Source organism: Triticum dicoccoides, chromosome 6B (genome assembly GCF_002162155.2).
Source record: "Triticum dicoccoides isolate Atlit2015 ecotype Zavitan chromosome 6B, WEW_v2.0, whole genome shotgun sequence".
NCBI classification, from domain to species: domain Eukaryota; kingdom Viridiplantae; phylum Streptophyta; class Magnoliopsida; order Poales; family Poaceae; genus Triticum; species Triticum dicoccoides.
The window spans coordinates 518,572,814-518,578,010 of record NC_041391.1 but is presented as its reverse complement, the minus strand read 5'-3'; the positions used below and the strand labels follow the sequence as shown (position 1 = coordinate 518,578,010).

The following is a 5,197-nucleotide window of genomic DNA, read 5'->3' as shown; positions in this document are numbered from 1 at the left end:
TCAACTCCATTCGTGAAAATGTTCAAGATGGAGACACAGATATTTGTAAAGTACATACGGACCTGAATGTGGCAGATCCCTTGACTAAACCTCTCCCTAGGGCAAAACATGATCAACACCCGAATTCCATATGTGTTCGATTCATCACAATGTAACTAGATTATTGAACTCTAGTGCAAGTGGGAGACTGTTGGAAATATGCCCTAGAGGCAATAATAAAATGGTTATTATTATGTTTCTTTGTTCATGATAATTGTCTATTATTCATGCTATAGTTGTATTATCCGGAAATCGTAATACACATGTGAATACATAGACCACAACATGTCCCTAGTAAGCCTCTAGTTGACTAGCTCGTTGATCAACAGATAGTCATGGTTTCCTGACTATGGACATTGGATGTCATTGATAACGGGATCAAATCATTAGGAGAATGATGTGATGGACAAGACCCAATCCTAAGCATAGATCAAAGATCATGTAGTTCGTTTAGCTAGAGCTTTTCCAAATGTCAAGTATCATTTCCTTAGACCATGAGATTGTGCAACTCCCGAATACCGTAGGAGTGCTTTGGGTGTGCCAAACGTCACAACGTAACTGGGTGACTATAAAGGTACACTACGAGTATCTCCGAAAGTGTCTGTTAGGTTGGCACGAATCGAGACTGGGATTTGTCACTCCGTATGATGGAGAGGTATCTCTGGGCCCACTCGGTAATGCATCATCATAATGAGCTCAATGTGACCAAGTGTATGGTCACGGTATCATGCATTACGGTACGAGTAAAGTGACTTGCCGGTAACGAGATTAAACAAGGTATTGGGATACCGATGATCGAGTCTCGGGCATGTAACGTACCGATTGACAAAGGGAATTATATACGGGGTTGTTTGAATCCTCGATATCGTGGTTCATCCGATGAGATCATCGAGGAGCATATGGGAGCTAACATGGGTATCCAGATCCCGTTGTTGGTTATTGACCGAAGAGGTGTCTCGGTCATGTCTGCATGTCTCCCGAACCCGTAGGGTCTACACACTTAAGGTTCGGTGACGCTAGGGTTGTAGAGATATGAGTATGCAGTAAACCGAAAGTTTTTCGGAGTCCCGGATGAAATCCCGGACGTCATGAGGAGTTCCGGAATGGTCCGGAGGTAAAGAATTATATATAGGAAGTCGAGTTTCAACCATCGGGAAAGTTTCGGGGGTCATCAGTATTGTACCGGGACCACTAGAAGGGTCCCGGGGGTCCACCGGGTGGGGCCACCTATCCCGGAGGGCCCCATGGGCTGAAGTGGGAGGGGAACCAGCCCCTGGTGGGCTAGTGCGCCCCCCTTGGCCCCCCTGCGCCTAGGGTTGGAAACCCTAGGGGTGGGGGCGCCTCCACTTGCCTTGGGCGGCAAGGCACCCCCCTTGGCCATCGCCCCCCCTTGGAGATTCAATCTCCTAGGGCCGGCGCCCCCCCTAGGGGCCCTATATAAAGAGGGGGAGGGAGGGCAGCCGCACCCTTGCACTTGGCGCCTCCCTTCCCCCTTGCTACACCTCTCCCTCTTGCAGATGCTTGGCGAAGCCCTGCCGGGATCCCTGCTGCATCCACCACCACGCTGTCGTGCTGCTGGATCTTCATCAACCTCTCCTTCCCCCTTGCTGGATCAAGGAGGAGACGTCTCCCTGACCGTACGTGTGTTGAACGCGGAGGTGCCGTCCGTTCGGCGCTAGGATCTTCGGTGATTTGGATCACGATGAGTATGACTCCCTCAACCCCGTTCCATTGAACGCTTCGGCTCGATCTACAAGGGTATGTAGATGCACTCCTCTCTCTTGTTGCTAGATGAACTCAAAGATTGATCTTGGTGAAACCGTAGGATTTTTTTTATTTTCTGCAACGTTCCCCAACACAGAGTATGGAGTCAAGCTCCTCAACCCAGTGCGTGTCTGATTCTTTTAAGGATCGCACTAGTCTGGGTTTAATGTCACTTATAATAAGACCATTGGCTCGTTCGACTTGACCGTTTGTTTGAGGGTGATAGACAGAGGCGTAATCGAGCTTAATGCACATGTTGCCGCACCAAGTTTTCACCTTATCGGCTGTGAAATTGGAGCTGTTGTCGGTGATGATGCTATGGGGGATACCATAACGATGCACAACACCCGATATGAAGTCTATCACGGGTCCGAATTCGTCTGTTTTAACTGGTTTGGTGTAACGCCCCGGATTCGATGTGCCACGTGTCCTCCAGTTATTCGCCTTCTTCGCCATGTCGTTTGCTTGCGTGTTGCATTTTATCATGTCATCATGTACATCTCATTTTGCATACGTGTTCGTCTCATGCATCCGAGCATTTTCCCCGTTGTCCGTTTTGCAATCCGGCACTCCTATGTCACCCGATGCCCCCTTTTGCCTCTTTTCATGTGCGGGTGTTAAACATTCTCGGAATGGCCCGAGGTTTGCCAAGCGGCCTTGGCATAGCACCGGTAGACCGCCTGTCAAGTTTCGTGCCATTTGGAGGTCGTTTGATACTCCAACGGTTAATCGCATAGCCCGAAAAGCCCTCTCTCTTTGCAGCCCAGCACCCCTCCATCACAGCCCACTATCCCATCCTAACCCACTCCATGCTCTCGGTCGTTCGATCACGATCGTGTGGGTGAAACCACACCTCATTTGGAGTCTCCTAGCTCCCAGAACCTATAAATACTAGTAAGATGCCCGTGCGTTGCACGGAACATCAAAAAATAGTTTATTTTACTATGTAGTGTGCTCAAATTGACCTGTGTCGGGTCATCCTTTGTGTATTAAATATCGATATCTTTCTTCGGATATTCAATTTTGTTCCCAAGCTTACACGCATTTGAGTGAAATTTCCCCCAAAATAAGAATTTGCACAACTTTCTCTTCAGTAAAATCTTCATATCTGTCATGTTTACCATGTAGTTGCACTTTTTTTCCAAGAAAAGTAGCTTACATGCCCAATATCGTTGCTAAAATCATTCCAGTATACACATGCACACACACCAGCGTACGGGCCAGGTATAAGCCACCCAAACAGAACACAAAAGCATAAACAACTACTCCTTACATCATATCCTTGTAACATGAGCATCAACATCGTCGACCAGTAATTGACGAACTACAACCAACTCTCATACAGAGAAAAAAGAAATTGGACATAGAATCCCAAATAGGCTAACACAGGAGGGCAAAAAAAGGAGGACGACAATTTATTGGTTCCAGCTATGTTGACGCCACTTCCTACACCACCATCGCCAGCTTACCGGATCGCTGTCGCAACAGTCCTTAAAGAGCCCCTTTCTGCAAAGGTTGCCCAAGATGTTAAGAACCGACAAACATAAAAAACTACAGTGGTTGGATCTCCAGGACGAACACATTTAAAGCAGGATTAATTCTTGGTCTTCCATAACACCCAGAAGATTGGTGCCACGCTGATCACAAGGAAACCCTTCGCCACCTTGAGTAGAAATGATGAAAAAACTGAATCAAAACAGAAATTAGAGAACTGGATCTTCATCTCATTTGATCCTCAAATGCTCTATAAATCAAAACCACGTGTGTCATTATGTGTGCTTCTGGGCCACTTTCATCAGCGGCTGGAGTACTTGTCTTCCATATCTGATTTGGAAACATGTTGAACCATGAGCCAAAAAAAGTTAACATTGGCCAAAAAATGTTCTTAAGTACTTGTTTACCAGGATAGGATCACCATGTAGGGATTCAAGACCTGAAGTAATAAGATTTTCCAAGTTAATAACAAAAACTAGAATCTATAAAGTCAATGCAAGTTCACGGAAAGTATGTCAAGTATTTAAAATGTAAGTCAATACCTTCACTATAATTTCCAACACTCAATGTGCAACATGTATTTTATAATTTTTTCGCTGCAATTTAAAAACTAAGGTGGGTGTATTTTAAGATGCAAACACTTAATTAGGTTCAGAAACTTCATATTCGGAATCATTGGATGCAAACTAAAAACAAGTTTGTGAAATGTCCAAACTTCAGGTCATGATTTGAACTAAAATTTAGAAGTTCTAAGAGTAAACCCCTCACCGCCCATTCACTAACAAAGCAACCAAAGCCAGAAGAAAAATAATGGCATAAAAATGGACAGACAAAACATGTGTGGTACCTGATACATAGTTGAGATATTCAGCGCACTGTTATTCTTCACCGGAGGCCAATTTTCAACAGTTCCAAGAAGCTGCATCTACCAACTGAATGGCTAATACTAAATACATGTATGACGATATACACACTCTGTCATTTTGTCAAGCACCTAGCATGCATCAAGTAACATCGAAGAAGCAGAACAATATTTACCTCGATAGGCGAGTATCTGGGAAGCCCGCTGCCGTTGGGTGGAACCGTAGAACAGATTACTTCCACGGCGTGCACTCCTCGTCTAAGCATGGTGTCCCATCAGGCACCAGCCTAAGCCATTGTGGGCAATGGTTGGCCACGGTTGTAGCGAATGCGGGCTCAGAGTAGGCGTTAGTTCGAGGTAGCACCTGGTGGAAAACGAGCAGAGATTTTCCCTAGTGCATGGTGTCCCGTCAGGCATCAGCCTCCAGCCGCTCAGCGCTTGCCCCCCTTTTGACCTCGTGCTCCTTTTACAATGCTGAAAGGAGACGGGATGGCACGGATTGGGGGCTATAGAGGCAGAGAGGAGACATGCGAGTTACTGGGGCAGACTACGCAGGCGCCGGCCACCGCGGCAGACCGGGGTTCCATGGCTGGCCGGAGGGGATGGGGAGAGACGAAGCCACGATGCGGTTCCAGATCGGGAGAGACTGGAGTGGCAGGGGCCTTTTTGTAAAAAGTGTCGCAACTGATTCGTATGCGTTAGATGTAGATCGGACGGCCGAAATAGTTGGATGGCAGACACACCATCACCAGCAACTCAGGTTTTTATAGGAGTAGAGATGTGATCCCCTCCAATTTTTCGCGTAGTCCAACCCTAGCCCTCTCCCTCCTCGCGCCGCCGGACATGTCCGCCCGGCGGCCGGACACGTCCGCCGCCGCCTCCACGTCGCCCGGCCAATCCCGCACCGCCACCTCAGCGCCGCCGCCTCCGCGCCCAACCGCGTGCAGCCACGTCGCCTCCCCAGTGCCCCACTTCGCCGCGGCCCGCCTGGCCCATCCGCGGCCCGTCCGCGGGCCGGAGCGGGCCCGAGCCGCCGCC

General features: G+C 48.1%; 1 long non-coding RNA gene across 1 annotated transcript; it reads right to left on the bottom strand.

The window, feature by feature from the left end:
• Window positions 1-2,995: 2,995 nt before the first annotated feature.
• Window positions 2,996-4,714, bottom strand: LOC119326580. Its single transcript, XR_005158055.1, has 3 exons — window positions 4,145-4,714; window positions 3,705-3,736; window positions 2,996-3,627 (listed from the first exon to the last, which is right to left on the bottom strand). It is a non-coding gene; the product is annotated as an uncharacterized LOC119326580 (long non-coding RNA).
• Window positions 4,715-5,197: the final 483 nt, after the last annotated feature.